This window comes from Crocuta crocuta, unplaced genomic scaffold, assembly GCF_008692635.1.
Source record: "Crocuta crocuta isolate KB4526 unplaced genomic scaffold, BGI_CrCroc_1.0 scaffold556, whole genome shotgun sequence".
In the NCBI taxonomy this organism is placed as follows: Eukaryota; Metazoa; Chordata; class Mammalia; order Carnivora; family Hyaenidae; genus Crocuta; species Crocuta crocuta.
Window position 1 is genome coordinate 1683048 of NW_027527436.1, and position 23492 is coordinate 1706539.

A 23492-nucleotide genomic window follows, 5' to 3' on the forward strand; every position below is an offset into this window, starting at 1 on the left:
CTCTATAGAGTTCTGGACCTTTTACTCATTCATTTATAACAACTAACCTATTCATTTATTCGGGGTCTGGCAAGGAGAAAGGCAATTCTCTTGAACTCAGGTCAATAAGTCCTTGAAAATCTTTCCATTTTCTAAAATGTAGGTGACCTCACATATTTAAAAGGAATTTATTTTCTACGTGGATTATTTGTATTCAATCACTAAACTTCTCTGAATAAACACTTTCTCTACTGTATATTTTCTTGTACTTAAATTGATTTTTCACACTCACACATATTGATATCCATGTGAATATACATACGGTTATGCAAGTTAGTATATATATATGTATTTGAAAAATTATGCTAGGGTTAAGGATTGTGTGTGCCCTTATGATTATGTTCTCTGTCATAAAGCCCTTGACCAAAGTACAGATAATAAACTGATTTATACATATGAAAATATTTGAAATCTCATTGCACCTGTCTTATAATATCCCTTTCTCAGGACTAATGATATAAAAATTCAGGATTAAAGATCAAAGCCCATAAATCATAAACAAAGTGATGCCTGTTTTTCTTCTTATAAATCATTTTTCTGAAACCACAAAGTACAACCGTGTGCTCCATCAATCCATCATGCCTGAAGCTAAATACAACATTAGTTTCCAAGGATGTGCATGGTGTCAGTATTCTGCGGAAGTTGCTTAGTTTTCTTCACAGGTATTTGAGAGTTACAATCATCGGTGAGCTAGTAAGTGAAAGGAATTTATTAGAACATCTTCATTTTTATTTTAATGAGAAAAAGGTAAAACATATAGGTAGTCCACCACTCTGTTAAATATAAGTAACCCCCAACCCGGGAATTTTGTTGTAGCCTGAGAAAAAAGGATCTTGAAGTTTAGAGAGGAGAAAGGGGAAGAAGAGGGTGGCGAGACAGAAAAGGGAGAGAAGACGAAAGATGAGGTGGAGGAGAAATTGTCAGTTCTGAAGTGTTGACCTAACCTTAAGAAGCAACTCAGAATTTCTTTTATTTCTATCCCTTGCCTCTTCTCTGATACCTTTGCCCATTTTCCCAGGCCTCTGAGTGACTCCCCTTTTCTAATTGAACACTGCCCTCACACCACTTTCAAGTTTAGCTTTCTAAACTAAACAGATCATACACCTCTAAATGGTAATGCCTGCTAAAGTCTTAAAATCAGTGACTTCAAAAGAGCGTTGCAACTGTAATTTAAAAAAATAAGACAAAATCTTTGGATAGAGGAAGATACCCACAAAGCCACTTGACGCAGCCCACAAACCATTTATATACTCATTCATTCATTTAGTTTATTCAATTAACATTTAAGTGGGTCATTGAGTTTTGCCAACATTTTTCTTCTCCTTTCAGTGTCTTGACTTCTACTGTAGAAACTTAGAGACTCCAAAATTCTCCCAGTTTTAGTGCTGGCTCTTTTTGCTTATTTGTCTCCACAATGGTTCATATGTTAGTCAAAGCAGGGGCTCCGTCTGGTGGAAGCTGATGAAATGCAGTAATCTGTAGAGAGGGGTCAGGGAGAACTTCATCTGTTACTCTCCATTAATGTACGCTCCTGGCAAATTAACTAGGTCAGAAGACTTACATAAAAATTTAATTAACTGGTTAATCAGGTGGACAAAGATCAAGCTGGATATTTAAAAACCTTGAAGGAAAAGCAAATTAATTACTTCAGTGCACTCCCTATCAAAGAGCTACTAATTTCTTTAACCATATTGAGTTCATGGGGCCCCAATATTTTTGCCACTCAAGAGACAAAGACTCCAGCTCCCCATGAGTGATGTGTGTGGGAGAGAATTTGTCTGTGAAACAAACTGCATTTATTAACTAATGATGACTTTATCACTGTTATTAATCTAACCCATCTACAACTGCTAATCAGAATTTCTGATGGGCTATTTGCAATCAGACCCTATCTAGGCAAGATTACAAGAAATTACTTAAGTCCCTGATATGGGTTGTTCATACAAAAAACAATTGCACTGATTTTAATAGTCTAATATTAGAAAGTGTGTATTTATTCAAAAAATTCAAATAACACTCAATTTTGAAAAATTATTTGGGGGACCTAAGGTCTTACTTTACAATAAGTTATTATTTTATTTTAAGCATCATATTAAAAAATTCAACAAAAAAAATTTTCAGCCAAGAGGTGGAAGAATAAACAAAAAATTATAAAAGAAATCAGATGTGGCTTTGCAAATTTTCTTCCAGGCTTTCTAATTATGCATTATTCTATCTTTATAGTTGTGCAAAAAATTCAAGTGTGGTAAAAATTGCCTCATCAGTTTGTCTGATTGGAAGAACTAATTTAGGCTAACAGGAATATGTTCTCAGATAAAAAGTGATGACCTTGAACAGTATGATATTATATACATACTTTTGTTGAAGAACTTCTAAGTAATTTTCAATTATAACATGTTTGATTCTATATAAAATCATGTTTTTGTTTGATCATATTTATTCACAGAACTTATATTATTAAGGGATAAGTAAATTTCAAAATGCAATAGTGTATTATACAAAATGTTCAACAACATGAAAATAAGTAGCTTCATGTATTAGCTTGTGTTCATTCTACAGATAACTCTAAGTGTCTACCAGTGATAGTATTCCGTATTCTACTTGAGTGTCTAGGAGGTGACAGACACTGGGAAAAAGAAGGCAAATAAGACAAACATGTCTGTTCTACAGGGGCTTAAAGAATTAGCTTAATTACAAAAACTAGCAATTGACGATTTAAGTGGTAAGTTTTAGATAGTAGCTTGTAGTGATGGTCTCTGCCGGCACAATTAAATGTATGAGGCTACTGTTAATTTCTTTTTTCAGTAAACCATCCAATAACACTGGCTGATTTCACCTCAAAATTACTTAAGATGATGCAGAAATTTATCTTAATACTATTTTAAAAAACACATTTTTAAAAATGAAAGAATCAAAACTTGTCATTTTCAAGATGTGATATTTATACATAAATTATGACTTAAACTTGTTAGAAATTTTAAATACAGCACTAAAAATCAAATTCATTCAAACTGAGGAAATATTGTAACTTCACTGTAGGCAATGCATTGCTTTTTCTACTTACCATTACATTAGCATGGAATTACTATAGTCCTTATAATTCACCACCTCTTGTCAGAATTGTTTAAATAAACAGCTAAGGAAAATTTTTTTCACATTCTTTCCTTGTCAATTGCAATATTTTTCTCCTCAGTTTTATCTTGTACCATTCATACTTTATGTTCTAAAATACAATTTTATTTTATGCTAAGAAATATTTGTGGAATTTTCAAAATCTACAAGAACAATGACAAAATCTTTATCTTGAATTCAAATACGCTCACAATCTGACCACAACCTAATTTTCTCAGAATTTTCTCAGAACTTCTCTCAGAATTTCCCCTTCTCAGAAATGACATAGAAGACTGATTATCTCCTGGTCTTAAAGTCAGAGCATCTTTATTTTATTTATTTATTTTTATTTTTATTTTTTTGTAAATGTTTATTTATTTTTAAGAGAGAGAGACAGAGTGCGAGTGAGGAAGAGGCAGAGAGAGAGAGAGGGAGACACAGAATCCAAAGCGGGCTCCAGGCTCTGAGCTATCAGCACAGAGCCTGATGCAGGGCTTGAACCCAAGAGCCAATATATCATGACCTGAGCTGAAGTCAGACGTCCAACTGAGCCACCCAGGCTCCCCATCTTTCTTTTGTCTCTGATTGTGCCATTAACTCTTTGAATTAACTCTTTTCCTACCTTTCTCTCCTCTTCTCGTTTGCCAACTTTTCATCAACATTACTATTTCAAGTGAAATCTAATATTTAACCCCCCATAGAGAAGGGGTATAAACTGAGCTTTTTGGATGTTCCTTGGCAAGATATTAGAGTCCCACTGGCTTGTGCACCCACATCTCTTCCTAATCTTCTCTGAAATGCCTTAGGAAAACCCCTTAGGACTCCACTGAAAACATGAAAACTCTTGGCCTAAATGAACTCTAATATTCCAACAAAATTTCCTGTTTTTCAAAACAAGTTTTATCAATCATTCTACTGGAGTTTTACTTCCTTCATTAAATCTATCTTGAAAGCTGCAATCCAGAGATATTTTCCTTTTTATCAACTCAACATACTCTGTCATAGTTTGCTATAAAGCATTTTCTAAAATGTGCATTGTAAACCAATTCTGTTAGCTGTTAATAGTTGTTAGGAAGAGAGAGAGAAGGAAAGAATTCAATCTAGGTTAAAATAAGTTTGGGAACTATTCATATGAATAAGATATATCTGGAGTCTTACTACAGGACCTCTTAAAGATTTTTTTATTGTGATTAAGATTTTATATGATGAAGATTTAGATGTACTTCTAGCTATCATGTTCATTGGGCTGTTTCTCATTATCTTTTTTTCTTTTTTTTTTGGTCTTCCCTAAATGTCTTTATTTTTTTTAAGTTTTTGTTTAAATTACATTTAGTTAACATATAGTATAATATTAGTTTCAGGTGTACAATATAGTGATTCAACACTTCCACACAACACTGGGTACTCATCACCACAGTGCTCTCCTTAATTCCCCTCATCTACTTATCCCATCCCCTCACTCACCTCCCCTCTGGTAGCCATCAGTTTGTTCTCATTATCTGAATGCCTTGGACATAATCTTTTAGACAGGATCTAGCTCTTTTATTATTATTATTATTAATTATTACTAACAGTGTGGAGAATATGAAACAAGTTATGTTTCTTTTACTCACCCTAATTGTCCACAACTTTTCTATTGTATATGGTAGACCAATACAAATTTGGGTATTGAGTATTATCTTATGAACATAACACAACATTAGCAATTGAAAATATAGTATTTGACATCCTTATTCTTGTAGCTCATTAACCCTGCTTATGTCTGGGAATTATCTCAAAGGATACTATGAGAGATCAAGTACATTGCTTGCTATTCCTCCAGCTAAGAGTCCTACTTCCTTCCTCTGGATTCTGGGTTGGCTTTCATGACTTCCTTTATCTATAGCAAAATGACACTATCCCAATTCTAGGTCTACTACACTTTATAAGACCCCTGGAAGTTTCCACCATTTCTCTTTGAGCCCTCAGACCCCATGTAAGAATTCCAGCTCCCCTTGTTGTGTGGACACCCTTGGAGCCTATGGAAAGACTTCATGGAGGTGCTCTAGCTGAGTAACTAGACAACAGGGAGTGTCAGCAACCATTCCAGTCTCTCCTTTAGATGACCCAGGTCCCAGCAGCTATCTGTCCATGACTGCTCTGGAGACTCCAATGAAAACTGCCAGGCTGAAAGCAGCCAAACCATAGAACCAGGAGAAATAATAAATTATTTTCCAAAGCCACTTAGATATAGGGTGACTTTTTGCACAACAACGGGATAATGGAGCAGGTATCATTCTCATCCCCCCATACTATTATATCAATATTAACAGATTTTTTTTTTAACGTTTATTCATTTTTGAGACACAGAGAGAGCACGAGCTGGGGAGGGGCAAGAGAGAGAGGGAGACACAGAATCTGAAACAGGCTCCAGGCTCTGAGCTTTCAGCACAGAGCCCGACGCGGGGCTCAAACCCACAGACCACGAGATCATGACCTAAGCCGAAGTCAAAGGCCTAACCGACTAAGCCACCCAGGTGCCCCAACAACCGATATCTTTTAAAACTCATGTTTGTATTCCGAGCTTTTCAGTAGGTGTATCTTTTTGATAATCACATAACTCAGAGAAAGGACTAATAGTCATTTATAAAGTAGTTCTTTTAAATAAGGAATTCAAGAAATCCAAATATGTAAGACGCAAAGTAAACCCATCACAGACTATATATAAAGTTAGAGCTACAAAGCTTTGCATGTACACATGACATGAAAAGCATGCTGTCATTGTCTTTGTCGTCTTGCATGTATAGATTAAACTGGTTTTCCATTATGTCAGTTTCCTAAACAAAAGATCTTAAGAATACTCTAAACATCTGAACAAATAATTTTTAATAAGATACGAGGATGGTTTTATTATTTCAAAACATTATAATGCATTTAAAAAGTCAGGAAGACTTCTGCGTAATGTAATTATTTACCAGGGTTTTTCATAAGCAAATAAATGAATATTAGTACAAAACTTAAAAATTATAGAATAATATAAATGAATTGAAGTTTTAGATCTTTAAAATTTTATAAAAGTGAGAGTTATTATATATAAAAGTTGAATCATTAAATAATAATTTCAATTATAATTCTTATAATCTCGTTACTATTAGATGAAATTACAAACTGTTTTCCCTACATTTTATAAAGTTGAAGGATTCTTGACATTTGTATTATGAACCATTGATGTGGTCTCTGGACGGACATGACATGTAAGTCTTTAAAATCCTGTGCTCATGTGAATATGTGTATTATCTGAGTAGAGGATGCATGTCTTTCATCACTTTTCAAGGAAAGGAATAATCCCTGGTGACTTTTCAAATTATAATTAATTTTTTTTAAAAAAAGACTTATTTTAAAGCAAAAGAGACCCAGAAGAAGACAAGAGTAAAACAGAGTATATTGGAATAGATTTTTGGAACAGCTTACTTCCTGTCGAAACCCTATCTTTACATATTATAGTCTCCCTTGGGACTGACCACCATACTCTGATTTATTGCTCTACCATACTATGCTTCCCCCCATTCTGGAGGCCTACAGTGGTTCATTGCCTATCTAGCTCTGCTTTGCCTAATAGATGAGGCACAGAAGGAAAAGTTTCATCTTTTCTATTATCTTTTAAAAACTGTAATGTTGATCAGTTGAAAGACCAAATTAATTCAGTCAATGTGTCATGAATATATATACGACATGGAATGACTGGCATGGTAATTGAGTCAGAAATGGCAACATTTGTTCAAAAATGGAGGCTCATCAATTTCACCAAACGGATCACTCTGGTAAGAGATATAGATAGCAGGGGAGGCTATGTATGTGTGGGGGTGAGGGGTATAGGAGAAACCCCAGAATCTTCCCCTCAGACTTGCTGGGAGCCTCAAACTATTCTAAGGAAACACATTTTTTTTTTTAAAAAATCACATTGTATTTCTTACATATACACAATTTATAATTTGTCAATTATACCTCAATAAATCTGGAAAAATTATCACAAAAGTTTAACTGCAAAGAACTTCCTGACTAAAATAACTTTTATGCTAAAAACACATCTAAAAGTGATTATAAGTGTTATTACTGAAAGTATGGTTTCAAAAAAGAAGATTGATATCCATTTGTTGGGAATTTTATAGACATCGTTATATATACATTCAATGGGCAGCCAAAATTTCCTTTTATTCCATACTAATCCTGGGAGAGTGGGTGTGTATACTCACGTATACATTCAACTATATTTAACTTATACAGAAAGAACATGAACACATTAAGTAATTAATGCCTGTCAGTTACTTTGAGTGAATACCATTTGAGTCAAATGCTATATCTGTGGTAAGTAATAATAATAATCAAGGTAATGGGCTGTCCAATTATGTAAGTTATTTGCTAGCAGTTTTAAAGCATACCTTATGTTTGCCCAGAGTGTAGAGATTTATTTTTTTCTCAAAAAAGAAGACAAGCATTCAATTTAAAAGAAAAACATTTTTACATGTGAGAGACATACTGATTTCTAGAATGATTCTAAAATTGTCTAATACCCTTAGTACAGTCAATCAAGCTGTAGTCAATATGCTAAAAATAAGTGAAGAGCCTACTGCTTAACATTACCTTCAGTCAGTTCTCTCAGGATTAAGAAATCTTCCAATTCACTCCCCAGCATAAAAAAAGCCATCTTATTTTCCAGATTACCTGATTCTTTGAAACTCCTCTCATGCTTTCTATCAGGTTGTTATAATTGTAGGACATTTCCTGACCACAAAACTCATTTTATTTCATGAATAATTCAGAATGGTTCTGAAATATTATTGGGGGAAAAGAGTTAAGGCAACAGGCCAGGAATCTAGTCATTGCCCTGTGGGAGACGGGAAATATACTGGGAAGGAGAGGAAGCAGATGACATAATTTCCTTGTCAACTGGACTTTTTCAAGTAAAAAAACTAATGATATTTGCTAAGAGAAAGATTCATTACCTTTAAAATGCCCTTAGAAAAAGGTTCTGGCTAAGGATTACCTAGACTAAAAAACCCCTGTGTCAATGATGCAGGTTTCCCTGGAGAATATTACCTAAGCCCTACAACACGGGGCTATAACTCAGTACAGCTGGAAGGTTCTTTCCAGTAACAGGAACCCCACACATCACAAAAGTCATGTGCAATGTGGGAAAGCAGGACCTCGTAATCTGTTCTTGACATGGTGACTCCTCTCTATGTAATGTGTGATTATTGACTGCCTGTGATCTTGACATCATTGAGTTAAGTTTGATAGCAAGTTAGACCTTGAAGTTGACAGCTCCAGTATATCTGTTTCCCTTTCCTTTGAGAATTTTCTGCTACCAAAGTCCATATCACAAAATTTACATATATAAATTATTTTCTCATTTTTATATGTAACTATATTACATTCATACATATCTTCCTCCATTCTGTGTTTTTAAATACATTTTATTAACTGTTTTTACAAACTCTATAGGATATATAATGAGACCAACATATCTTTATTCAAAAAATTCTCTAAAAAACCTCATTTGTTCTGGTGGAGAATCAAGGATTAAAACCCTGGGCCAGATGGATGTTAGGTACTCTGCAAGGACTCACTGAGCTAAGGTGAGGCTGCTGGGTGCGCCATTCCAGCTCCCTACCCCCAACTTACAGGGTCCCTCACCCATCGAGAAGGAAGCCCTGATGCAGAAACTGGTGGCCTTGCTGGAATAAGAGTCAGAAATCATCAACCAGAAGGAGGGAATCTTGGCTACTTAACCTGTCGACTTGAACTTACCCCTAGACTGAGATCTTCTCCAGAAGCTGCTACAAGATTAGACCTCACGTCTCTATGCTTTCTGTGTGATTTTCTGAGCCTTCCTGTTTCATTCAGGGTTGTGGGGTGGTGGCTGCCCTCCTCTCTGTTTTTGTCAAAAAGAAATTATTTAAAATTTTTCATATTAAAAACTTTTTCAAGTAAAATAAAAAGATAGATGTTAGGTAAACACTACTTGTGCTATTAAACACACAGGCAAACTAGTGGGTATTTATTTAAACACTGTCTTCATTGCCTGAAGCCCTTAATAGTAGTCACTGATTCTAATTTCTTTTATTTTCATTGTAAGCTCTGCACCTTGTGAATCACAATTCTGATTGATGTCTTATTTTAAAACTGTTAGTGTCTCACCCCTGCTTACTATGTAAAGTCCAAATGTCAGATTATAGCCACAGGTCTTTAACATTGTGATCTCAGTTATCTGAAAAGAGGAGGTTATAAGGCTTTCCATATAACTTAACTCTATTATACCAAACTATTTAGTGTATCGAAAGCACTAGCAAGGCTGATTTCCAATTTTCATGTCCATGTGGCTCCATATTGCCATAACTGATGCCAGAGTGTTTAGTTGTAAAGGATGTGCACTGCACAGGGCACCATATTTAAAGAGGGTGCCATACACTTCAAAAACACCATGGTAAATGTCTTGTTCTAACAACATGAGCTATGCTACAACAATTTTCTGAAAGATAAAAGTTAAATTCCTGAGGAAGAATTACCTTCCAGAGGAGCTGATGACTGCTTTCAGATCTTCCATACCTTTCAGATCAAGGCTCTAACACTAACTGGATCTCTGTTACATCTCTTGGGTCTGATTACTAAACAGAAGTGTCAAATGGGCTCAGCTCAAGTTTTCAAACCACATTATTTATGTTCTGTATCCCTATACAGAGTCATTGTTGGCTGAATCATCTGTTGACTAAAGAAATCTACTCACCACTTAGAAGTGGCTCTAGGCAGAAATTTCTGAGAGGGAGATGTGGATGGAGACAATTACCTAAAAGTTATCATAGACATTCAGGCTTGATTTTCTTTACTATGTTACCCCCTCTACCTACAATAGCTTTTATTCACTGATTAACAGTGGTTAAGATAGCCCCTCTATCTTTAAATTTTCATCACTCTGATCACAGTCTGAGACAATGGCTTTCTCTCAATGTGTATTTCAATCCATTGGAAAAGAGCTACCCTGGTCAGAACAGGTCAGATACCTATATCTCTATTTGGAAATATCAAACCATCTTAATTAACCATCAGAATCACATGAAATGGAGGAAATATTTTTTTTTCTGAAAAGGAATTGTGGAAATAAAAATGTTTAAAAATAGTGGATGCCTTCTATCCCATGACTTCTCATCAGCCACAAGTACACTTTCTTGTCATCCACATAATTTTAAAAATTCTCAGCATAATGAGGTACAAATATCCCATTCATTAAAAAAATCTCACTTATCTTTTCCAGCCTTTCCAGCCAGGTCCAGATAAGGCCTCCTGATCCAAGTTCACGGCTAAACAATATATTTAACCACTACAAAACACTGAGTACACATTGATGATATAAAACAGATAAGCATCCCACAAAGCTCATATTTAGAATGGGGAAGAAAGAAAAACCATATGTAAGGCATCTCTCATACTTCTGGGACATGGAATGCAAAGATGCCCTTCCAAGGCAGTGAAATGACTTCCTTGGTTGACCAATCTCATGACTCCTGATTCTCTTCTCTGGAAAATTCGCCCTTCTATTGGCCTTCCTGTTCCCACATGGAAGGGAAATTGGAGAGCTCTTCTGCTTGAGTATTCTGTTCTAGTGGAGTTGGTTTCAATCCTTGGGAGTAAACAATCACGAATATTTTCTCAGCTAGCTTGGGATTTCCCTGGTTACCAANAAAAAGTTGACAAGTTTGCATTCTACCTACTCTCAATCAAGTAACCAAACTTAGGAATCTTGTTCAATCAAAGTTGATTCATCTGGATTTAACAGTTCTGTCTCTTAGCAACAGGCTTTGGTTCTCTACCTGCAACCATGGCCTATATTTTGATAGCCTCCCTCCAGGCCTCTGTCTCCAAATTAATGGCTAAAATATGGGTAAATGTATTCTACCTGATGTCACAAGGCTAAATCTTAGTGGGTGAATCTATACAATGTAAATGGTAATTCATTTGATCAGAAAGAGAATGTAGTATGGGTAGTTTTCACATAAAACCAAAGAATGGCATGAATGGCCATAGGAAATTGTATGGTCTTATCTCCCTTCTTCTGGCCAGGCCAGTGGAGACTAAAGCTTAGACCTCTCTTCCCACCCACCCCATACTTTTGCTATAGGCTGCAGGCATTAGATTGTAGTTCTAGGTAGTTTTCAGTAAGCATTTTTACTACAAGCTTTCTTGCTGCAAGCATTTCCACATTTTTGCCACATAACTAATGGTCCATAAGGCAATCTGCCATAAAATATAAAATAAACTGGTTGACAGGGTTGATTTGACAGTTTGTTGGTTTTATCAATGGGCTGACAATTTAATTTCCTTTCTCCATTGACTCAGTACTTCCATTCTTACATTATATAAATCCTTGCCCTCCTAACCGACTATACAGTGGCACAGAGTTTTGAACCCACATGCCCCGTAGGACTTTGGAACATGTATTAACAGACACAAGACACACTGAGAACAAACAACAGTGTAGAAGATTGCACAACACAATAGAAAGCTCAGTCATAAGGATGCATCCTAGTATTTGGAACCTGATACTCACTTAGTGAAGGAAGAAATTTCAGTGAAAAAAGAAAAAGTGTGATGCCAAATGAAGAAACAAGTTAACAAACAAAATTTAAAAAGTATAATACTACCAACACTTAGGTAAAATCCACTAAATAAAATATGTTATTTGCACAGTATTGCCGTAAAATCTACACACATTTGAATGTATTCAAATATTTTGTATTTTGCAATAAAGTGTTTTCCTTTAGTTTTTAAATTTTTTTAATGTTTTATTTATTTCTGAGAGAAAGAGACAGCATGAAGAGGGGAGGGTCAGGGAGAGAGGGAGACACAGAATCTGAAACAGGCTCCAGGCTCTGAGTTAACTGTCAGCACAGAGCCTGATGCGGGGCTTGAACCCACCAGCCATGAGATCATGACCTGAGACAAAGTCAGACGTTTAACCGACTGAGCAATCCAGGTGTCCCTAAAGTATGTTACCTTTAAACTTATTATTCATTTGTCATGTTTCATTATTCCTTTTTAATGAACATCCCACCTTTTTGTAATTTTATCTTTTAAAAATAAAATTGTCTGACAGCCAGTTAGTTATGCAGCAAAAAATGTTTGTGTTGAAAACGCTTGTGGCAAAGATGCTTACAGCAAAAATACCAGTCACATTAGACAAGATATCCCTACTTCCTGACATCACTCGACCACGTGTGTTTTTAGACATAGAAGATGTATCAGCCTAATTAGTTGCTTTGCTCCTCATTAAAAAGATTAACTTCCCAGCTTGAGGGAAAGATACTCCCCTGCCATTCACCTTGCCTTGAATCAATGGATTTCATATTTTAGGTCTTTCAATTGCAGAAATTGCCTCTTGCTACCAATGTTTTTGTTTCCATCACCTTGTATTTGTAAGTATCGGGCAACCAACTCAAACTAGTTTTAACAATTATAATAATTCACTGGATTAACTGGAAAGACAACAAAAGGATCTGGCTGCAGGCCTGACCGATCACATTAACCAGGACCCATAGGTGTCCTTCTAGCTGTGCTTTTGTGCGCACTCCCATTCTCCCTGCAACTGAGCTCGGCTCGCCTCTGTGCTGGCTTCATTTCAGCCAGTTTCTCTTTGTTGAAGCATAATGAAAACTTTGTTTTGTATTTAGGTTTACAGATTGCCAGAAGCATGTTTTTAACAAACCACTGCAGTAGGGTGAGATGGTGAGATGGTCGAAACTGATTATCAAAACCACTGAGCTTTTTTACAAGGCCGGGAACAATGGACCCACAGTGAAACAGAAAGGAGGAAAAGAAAAATAATCTGTGGCTCTTTTTACATCTTAAATGATTAATAACCAAAGCTTTTTGTGAACTGTCCAGAATTCTCATTTTATTCTTATTTTATGACAAGGTTTCAAATATATTAAAGCTTATTCTAACATACTTTAGAAGATGTACATATAAAAAAAGAAGAAAGAAATCTATAGGGCACATTTGAGTGTTCTCTAGATTTTTAGGATTTTGAGAGAGAAGCAACATCAGTAACAAGCACCACTCACAGGAAATGAATGTGAGATTTTCTAATAAAATGCCATTGATATAAAAAACGTACAATAGCATAAACAAATTTAGCACAGTAGACCGACTGTCTTTTGTAGATATACATACGTGGAAGTGTTGACTTTACAAAGAAAAAGACAATCTGCCTCTGTAGAAAGGAGGAAAAGGGCAAGAGTGAAGACCTTTGAGAAAATAAAAAGTCATCTGAGGTATGCAATTCAATAAGTGGGTACATGAGGAAAACGGAACACACTTCCAATGATACTGTAGCAAACTAACACTGGAAGATGAGTGGTGTAAGTACTGAGTTCCCCGGCCAGCATCAGTCAAGATAAAAAAGAACACAGGTGGAGTACACTTAGCAATTAACAATAATCACAGTTTAAACACCTTTTAAAGAATACATTATCACAGCAAAAAAAAAAATGTATATAGTTAATGAATCAATATATTCATGAGCTCATTTTTTTGGCAAATTTGCCAAGCTGAAAACAAACACAGAAAATGTCGATAGTGGGGTTTCCCCAGAATCAAAGGTTGACAACATTTCAAAAAAAGAAGTAGGAGTGGGGCGCCTGGGTGGCTTAGTCGGTTAAGCGTCCGACTTTCGCTTTGGTCATGATCTCGCGNGAATACTAATACTTCTTTCCCATACCTATGCCTCCTTCTACTTAGAGAGTTTCATTTCCAAAACATGTCTGGCCTTCTAGTATTCAATTGCTCTGCTTCACAGGGAGAGGAATTGCTCAGCATGATTCTCTTTCTGCCCCTTTCTCTGTCTTTTTCTTTGGGATGTGACTACCTGCCTATAGAGATGCATGCTCTTTGCTTCCTTCATTCTTCTGCTTCTTCCAGTTCCTCAGTCTATGAGACTTACTAAAGCATGAATTCCTTCTTTGGAAAAGTGGAGCAGGGAAGGAGGGCAAATTCTGAAGTTTGTGAAAGTAGCAATTTCAATGTAGGATAAGTGTTAAGAATCGGTGTGCTGAAAATGGAAATTATAAGATGGACATTTGGGGAACAAAATCCTGAGAATAAGGGGTCCGGCAGAGTCTTGATCAAGAGGCTTGAAGTGTTGGAGACATGACATTAAGTCAGGGTAAGTGAGGAGTTTACAGAGGCCTGTATTTCTGCAGTTTGGTTGTATTTTTGTGGTACTGAATTTAACAACTGAGCCTTAGTTGAGTAGCTAGACCACATGGAAGATAACATTTTTCCAAGGTTAATAGTGTTAGTGTATAACTAGCCCATCCTCAAGCTAAGGAGTATGAGTCTCAGAAAATATTTGTAGTCTTGTGTAAAGCCTGGCGTCATCTGAGTTGAGTATGATTCCAGTCTTCAGGGAAGACACAGACCATACATTGAGAACTGATATAGTTTGACCTTGATGTCCACAAAGTAAATGTGATATTGTGAATTATATAATAAGAAATATATATTTGCTTTCTTTTTCTGTTCCAGCACAGAGCTTCTCAAACCCATGGAACTCCCTAAGTGATGAGAGCAATAAAGGTGTCTTTTGTTATTTTAATGAGATGACTTATGCCAATGCAAAGAGGTCTCTATAAAAACCTAAAGTAATATGCATATAAGTTTCCTTTGTGTTTTTTCATGGTTAGGTACTCATTTCTTTTTAGCACTAAATAGTATCCCATTTTCTGGATGTGCCAGGCATTTATTTACTCATTTATTCTATTTATTTATTTATTTATTTATTTATTTTCTGCCCATTTACCTACTGAAAGACATCTTGTATTTTTCCAAGTTTTGGCAATTATAACTAAAGCTTCTATAAACATCTGTATATAAGCTTTTGTTCCAAGCATATATATACATATGTTTAATATAAACAGATTAGATGGAAATGTAAAGAATTTAGAATAGCTAAACAATTTTGTAAAAGAACAAAGTTGAAGACAAGCTACCTGATTTCACATATTACTCTAAAGGTATAGTGATTAAGACAGTATAGTATTGGCATAAATGTAGACCTATAGATTAATCAAGCAGAAAAGAAAGTCCAGACAGAAATCCACATATAAGATTTTCAACAAAAGTGCCAAGTTAATTCTAAAGGAGAGGTAGTCATTTCAAAAAATGGTTCTAGAGCAATTGGAAAGCCACGTGGCAGAGAAAAGAAAGAATAAGTTGAACCCTTACCTCACACCAAACACACACACACACAAAACATGATATGGACCATAGACTTAAGTGTAAGTGCAAAACTATAAAACTTCTAGAAGAAACATAGAAGATAACCCTTGTGACTTTAGGATAGCAAAATATTTCTTGTTTATAACACATAGAGCCTAACCCCTAAAAGAAAATAAAAGATAAAACAGACTTCATGAAAATTTAAGTCTGTTGCTTCTCAAACAAAAGACATCATTAAAATAAAAGAGATAGGTAACAGAATAGCAGAAAGTATTTGCAAAACACATTTCCAGTAAAAATGTGTATCCAGAATGCATGTTAAACTCTACAAGTCAACCATCAACATTAGAGGATAGACAATGTAGTTATAAATGGACAAAAATATTTAAATAGAAACTTCACCTAATAATACATACAAAGGATAAATATGCATTTAAAGAGAACTTCACCATAAGTTTTCATTAAGGGATTGAAGGCTCAAACCATAGTATGATCCCTCTGTGTAACTCTTATAACACTAAAATAGACATGTCTTTCTACCTCAGGTATTGGTAAGGATGTACGGAAATGAAGACCTTCATACATTGCTAGTAAGAACATAAAATGTAATAGCTACTTTGGAAAAACAGTTACTTAGTTTCTTAAAATGTTGGAAGATCCAACAATTCCATTGTTTGTTGGATTAGGAAAACAAGTCCACACAAAAATTTGGACTTAACTATTCACAGCAGTTATTTAAAATGGACACAAACTGGAAATAATTCAAATGTCCATCAACTTGTAAATGGGTAAATTAAATGTGATATATGATGGAATACTACTCAATAATGGAAAGGGATGAACTAGTGATACATGCAGCAATTTTGATGTCTGTGATAGACACCAAGAATGTGAGAGTCAAAGGTTGTATCAGAGAGGAAAATTTCACAGCTCATTTTTATGCAACTATACTAACTGATAAAGAAGAAATTATTCATTCACTTATTAAATATGGTAAGGAAGACTTTATTCAAGGGCATCATCATGATATGTGTAGGGACTACTGGGGTGGGGTTTTGAAGTAGGAGAGATTGGGCTCGATTCTGAATAAAATGCGGAAAAGTAGGAGTTACAGGCGAGGATTCAGATGGGGGGTTGGCAGATGGAAAATTACTAAGAAGAAACATTAGGGTAAGATAAAATCATGGTAAGCTGACCTAACAGAATTATTGGGTAGAGGCAAGTAGGGTTTTCAGACATCACCTGCGGGTGATGTTGAGGTGATCATTTATGAGATGTTGAGGTGACCAGTTATCATCAAGGGTGGGGATTGTGACCTAAACTGAGTTAGCTGGATTCTTACTAGAACTGGATTCTATAAAGAAGAAAACAGGAGCCCAGGATAAGGTGTAGTCAAAAAGACAGGTCAGAAGAGCTTGACCAAAGTTTGGTCAAAGTTAGCTTACATGAGCTAAGTGTGACCCTGATAAAACCCAAATGTCTCAGGTTTAGCAGCCTCTGATCTCACATGTTCAATCTTCAACATGAACACTCAGTTTTACCACCTCTTGATTTGTACCATTTATACAGAATATCCTTTGCATTATGGAATTCTTCCTCAGATTAAATTGCTTCTTTCCAAGAAAGGTCATAGTCTGAGCAACTAGTGCCTGTAGATGACTAGAACAGGTGCCTCCCAGATATTGGGTGTGTATATGAGACAAGCAACTCTGTTTGGGTCTGGGGAGAGGAGAACTCTTCTCAGATGACAATATAGGCACCTGTCAGGAAATGGTTGTGGGTGTGAAACTGCAAAAAGTTGGCTTCGTAAATATCATCAGTGATCTGTTGAAAAGCAAAGGCTTATTGCTTACAGCCGTGAGGAAGAGCAAGCCATTGGCAGTGTCTCAGAGAGGAGACAGGAATATCAGAAATTGTTGAGAACTGGAAAATGGATTTAAGGCAGTATTTTCAAAGAGGGGGCTTGTGCAGTAGTAGGTAAGAATCAAGATATAATAGTTAGGGAATGGTGGAAGAATTTAAAAAAAATTAAGGCTTGAATTCAAATGGCAATTTTAAATTAAACTGTCTTTATTTTCAGGGACAACCTAGTGAAAGTAAGTTTGCAAAAAGTGACCTTTGAAGCTTTATTGTCGACTGATATTTTCTATTGAGGAATAAATGAGTCTTTTCAGAAGTGACTACGTAAAATGAACAATCAAACCGTTTGTGTGGGTATAACTCTTCCTGAAAAGTAAAACGATACTAAAGGAGGCAGTGAAATGGCAAAGACCCACTGTTACACACAGGCGGGTGTGGTTTCGGTTTTCAGTGTCCAATTTGAGTGTGGAGGCAGATAGACTTGGTTCTCAATTCGGGAGCTGCCTCTTCTAAGCTGTGGAGACCAAGTAATTGTGCTGTTGACTAGAGAGATTTCACGTGTCCCTTCTAGCTCTAGGAGCTGTGCTGCCAGCCAACATTGCTGGAGTTTCTTCCTTGTGACAAGGTCAGTATCCAAGGCCAACACAGGAGGCCCCGGTGATTCAGGCCAGCGTGAGTGACCCGGGAAAATGTGCCATCTCAGGAAACATGGGACCAAGAGCCCACATATGATTTCTGACAGACTTAAATATAGATCTTTTCTAGAAATCCATTTAGTACATTTGTGGTTTGGGTAAATTACTTAACCTCTCTGGGCTTCCGTTTCTACGCTAAATAAGACAACACCCCCAAGATATTAGCACATAATAGAACCCATCAGATATTTTTCTCCTCTTCCTATAAACCTATCTACTGTGGAGAAAATTACCTAAAACATGGCATTATAATTTATTTAGTAGCAATTATACATTAAAATGAGATGTAGAGTTTGACTGAGTAATCAAACACAAGAATTGTGTTTTTACAAACACAATTGTCTGCCTACTAAAAAAAAGACATTGTGCTTTATGAAAATAATCTACAATAAACAGGGAATTGTTGCTCAATGAGTATAAAGTTTCAGTTATACTAAACAGGTAAGATTTACAGTTCTTCTGTACCATGTAGTATCTCATGTTAATAATGTGGTATTGTGCACTTTAAACCATGTTAATATTATAGCCTTATGTTAAATGTTCTTAGCATAAAAACAAAACCAAGCAACAGTAACAACAAAACCACAAAGGAACACAGGAAATTTTTGGAAGTGATGGATATGGTTAGTACTTTGTGGCGATGGTATTGCGGATGTGCACATATATCCAAACTCATCAAAAGGTATACATTAAACATGTCCAATTGTTTGTAAGGCAGTTATAACTCGATAGAGCTTAAAAACTATTCACAATGACTTTCTAACTTCCCATTCAAATTGTTCATTTAAATTTGCAACTATCTTAAAGTATTGTATTTTAACTTTACATAACCTAGCTCCTGCTGGATATTTACTTAAAATAAAAGACAGACTTAATGAGATTTAAGTTAATTTCACTTGTTTAAAATTTTAACTAAAAAAACCCATTTCTTGTTATTTTTAATCCAGATATATTTGGTGTGAAGATGTAATTGCAATTTTAAATTAACTTGTCTTGTACCTTCGGGGACAACATAATGAAAGTAATTTTGCAGAAAACTGACCTTTTCTCTGTAGCCTTCAACAGCATGTGTCCCACCAAAAATGAATCAATACTCCAGAATCTATTTTAGGGGAAAAAAGATATATCTTATATTCATAACAATTTTATAGTATTTCTCATGAGCCTATTTCTAATTGTAATTCAAATATGTTTAATTTATTTTTAAATTATAATAAATTAAGCACCAAAAATTTTAGCAATAACTTTTCCTAAGCAGAGTGTTAAATTAATCTTTTAACCAAGTCTTGAATGCAAGCATAATCCTGTGACCCTTATTAATAGTGTAAAATGTTATGTTGCTTCAGAAGTTATATTTGGACCACTTTCTTCTGTTCTACATTTCTGTTCTCTTTAGCTCAGAGTTCTGAATGGTTAGAACTTAGTAGAATGATAGTTTTATGAGTTAAGATTTGGTGTTTGGATGGTGTGAATAGAAACCTAAACAGGATACATCCTCTCTATCTTTCTCTTCCATCAGGATGATTTTGTCTGATTATCCCTCTTCTAGTTTGTGATTAATTATCCTATGGGATATTTCAGTACGCACTATGGTTCTGAACTGCACAAAGTTTAATTGGGTCTCTCATATTATGCTCAGGTTTTTGGAAGGTTTTTTTAAAATCACCTTTTAAAGTCACAGGTCTATAATTACCATCTGTCAGATCTGGAGATATTATCTTTGTTCAGATTCTCCGTCACTGTGCTCCACCAATCAGATCAGGCATCTAAGCCTTAATAAGGGGCTGAATCAGGCTGAATCATATCAGCACGGATATTTGTACTGGACTCTGACTGCCTGGCTGTGTTTGCTGGGATGAGCTTGAGCAACACTGTTTTTTTTTATTATTATTTCAGTTCCTTCCTTGCACACCGGTAAAGTCAACAGGTAACCCCAGTTTTCTTCTCATTCCACAGCCGATATCCCAGCATGCTCCAGTACACATTTATATACAAGTGCTCAGCACAGAGCTTGTTAAATGAAACTGAAAACTGTCCACATTATGACGGTTTTCCCAATTTATTTTTACCAATTTAATTTTTTTTCCTATAGTGAAAACTAAGCTCTGTTAAGTGAATCCTCTAACCAAATGATGTCCATCCAGAGTTTTGAAAGAATTTCAGAAAATTTATGAATGTGGACATGACTCCAGCCCAACCTTGGGACTCCAGAGGATAAAGAACATTTCACTTCAGTGGGAAATTGGTATGAACTTTGATGTGGTTTAAGACCATGTAACATTTCAGTAAATACAACCTTCCTTGGGAGACAATATTCAGTCTGTGGGAGAAAGAAACACCTGCAGAATGAACAGTACTAGAGTACTACCAAAATATGTATGGAATAAAAAGAGAATGTATGATTTTATTTAGAAACTTAAAAAGTATTTTCACAAAATTTTACATAAAATGCGTTTACTTCTTAGAACTTATTTTCAAAAAAACACTAGAGAGAAAATATCATGGACACATTAATAATTATTGACATTCTTGATCAATAATTTTTGTCAGTCTTATTCCAATAAATTTTGTTAACAGTTTTACCGTAGGGTTTAAGAGCATGGACCCTAAAGCTGGAATCCTAAGGTTTGAATCCAAACTCCATCACCCAGTAGCTAGGCAGGCTTTCTTTTATTTTTTGTACCTTAGTCCCACCTATGAAATGGGGGTAGTAATAGTAATATCTGAAAAGACTGTTATGAAAGCCGAGTTAATATATAGAAAGTGCTTGGAACAGCTTCTGGGCCATAAAAAGTACTATATAAGTGTGAGCTATGAATATTATTATTAGATTTGGTAGTAATAGTATCATTATTTTTGCAACAATAATGCCTTCAAATGAGAAAAGCAAGAATATATAGAAATGTTTTCTTGGTTGAATAAAAACCAATAACAATTAAAAAATAAGAAAATCTTTTTTAAAAGCCAGAGTAATGTAAAGGACATTTTTTTTCCCATTTCTCTGCCTTTAGCCATTAGGTAAGATATTAAGCACAATTCGCAATTCTTCAATGCTACATTTGAGTGACCTTATTAACAAAGGGGAAAAAACTACCATTCACAAGATGGTACAATATGTTTTGCATTCGGCAACAGTAGCGCCATGTGAGGAATCTAAATAAGGAAGCTGTGGAGTTTGGAAGCAATCTGGCTCCCATGCTCACCCCAAGTGCTGCCACGTAGTAACAATGATAAATGCTCAATTACATGGCATTGCATCAATGTAGCATGTCACGAAAATTAAAAGCATGCATCATTTTCCAGATAAAACACACACCTTCTGGGAAAAGCTAAAGAGAAAATTAAGCTATCAGGTATCGTTTTAGAAAGACTGTAACCTGGGCTTTCCATATTCAGGGTACATCGCTGCTCACCATAGAAATTGCCATTAACTCTCTTCAGCACAGCTCTCTACCTCCTGTAGCACCGGATGTAACACCCATCCTGTTGTTCAATAGGTACTAGTTATAGATGACAGTCATTTAACATCATGAACAGTCTTGTCGACACAGCGTTTGGTTTGTGGCAAGATTTGAAACATTTTCCCCAAAACCTTGGGTGTGTGCGTGTGTGTGTGTGTGTGTGAGAGAGAGAGAGAGACCGAGAAACAGAGACAGAGAGACAGAGAGAGACACACAGAATCTGAAGCAAGCTCCAGGCTCTGAACTGTCCGCACAAAACCCTACATATAGGGCTGTGGGTGCCCGGCAGTGACCACAGGAAAGCGTGGTTAGGGACGCGGGGATGTGCCTGCACACGGGGCTCCCTGCCTGGGCAAAGCATGCCTGCAAACAGGATGCTGTGCCAGGAGGCCTGCACACAATATCCAAGTTTAATGATCCGCTCGCAAACGAGGGAACATGCCCTCCTTAGAAGTAAGGAGGAGGCTGGAATTGTGAACAGGCCTCTTAGTAAACATGTTGTGGTCGCTTCCTCCCTTTGCTCCCCCCTGTCCTTGAAATGTGTTTGGCTACTTGCCCTTAATTGGTAAAGGAATGCATCTTGTAGACTTCAGTTTGTATCCAGTTGCCGGGGTATAAAATAAACCGCAAGAGGGGCTTGCTTAGAATTGTTCCTCCGGCCGGAGTTGTGTCTGTGTCTGTCCTTTGTGTGTGTCCTGTCTTTGTGTCATTTCGTTCGCAACACAGGGCTCCAACCCATGAACCCCGAGATCATGACGGAGTTGAAGTGGGACGCTTACCAACGGAGCCACCCAGGCGCCCCAGTAGCTCATGATATTTAAAGTAAATTTTGTTTGTCCTGGTAGAGCTTTCACTGCTTTGGAAATGACATTTTACAACAGACTTACCTGATCAGAAATCAGACACAAAGTCTTGACATGCATTGATTTTTATCATTTGCATAATTACTAGAACACCAAATATTTGAATTGTGTTTGAAATCTAAAATGCTGGCATTTTAAATTTATCTGCAAGTCATTTTAGAAAGAAGAGATAATCTGTATCTTTTTAAAAAGAACAGATTTTTATAATTATCTAGAGAAAGCATATGCTAAAAGTTTCACATTCGTTTCTGAGCAAAAGGGTCTCCCTACATAAACAGATCTATGGTTACAGGCTTAAATTTGATGGTATCAGTCCCATAAAAATAGATGTTTTCTATTCAATAGAACAAATTTCAAACAAAATTAACACCTTTTCTGTTTTTTTCCTTGAAATAAAATGAAACAATTTAAGTTTCATTTTTTAATGTGGATTAATGTTATACAGTCAAGAAAAGGATTTCTAGGCACTTAGGAATTCCCATCTCCATCCGGAAGCAGAATGAACTGCCTGTGAGCCATTGTCTCTGACCCAGGTAGAACTGACAGTGGTAGCCAAGATGGCTTTCGGGATGTTTCTAAAAATAATGTTAAACATTAAAAAGTATCTACACTGTTACTTCCTGTGTTGCTTTGGGGTGGTGGGTTCCAGACATGAGTAGCATCAAGTTTGGTTTCCTAAACTGCTTCTTCCTAAGAGAATAGTAGAGGCAGTTAGAGAAAAAGAAAAGAAGGAAGAATAAATAAAAAGTTGGAAGTGAATTTATGAGTCAGTTTTTATCTGCCCACCTTACGTTGAGGAGGAAGGTCACGTATCAACCAAGAATGCTTAAGATAAAGTTTACTCCCAGCAGTCTCAGATCATGAGAGAAACAATTTATAACCACTGGGAAAATCTGAAGGATCAGTGATGGCATCATTGATATTACATCATTCTTCATTTAATGAAAAAAACAAGGGTGTTATTAAAGAAACCATAACTCCTACTGAAAAGGGAAAAGGTGTTTTGAGTCTAAGTTTTGAAGGATTGATGAAACATACACAAGTAAATTTTTATTTTAGAAACTCACAACGTCTCCATGACATCAATAGATATAGCTTTATGTAATTTGATTTTTAAGCTTTAATTTATTTATTTATTTATTCAGAGAGAGAATGGAGTAGAGTCACAGAGGGAGGGAGACAGAGTGATCCCAAGCAGGCTCGGCATTGTCTGC

General features: G+C 35.9%; 1 long non-coding RNA gene across 1 annotated transcript in view; it reads right to left on the bottom strand.

The window, feature by feature from the left end:
- Nucleotides 1–1336: 1336 nt before the first annotated feature.
- The window catches only part of LOC144227892 (uncharacterized), a 49909-nt gene continuing 27753 nt past the window's right edge, over nucleotides 1337–23492 (bottom strand). The window contains exons 3-5 of the long non-coding RNA XR_013334062.1: nucleotides 18997–19056; nucleotides 8938–9061; nucleotides 1337–1515 (exon numbers count right to left, since the gene is read on the bottom strand). This is a non-coding gene — a long non-coding RNA (uncharacterized LOC144227892). The remainder of the gene's footprint in view (nucleotides 1516–8937; nucleotides 9062–18996; nucleotides 19057–23492) is intronic.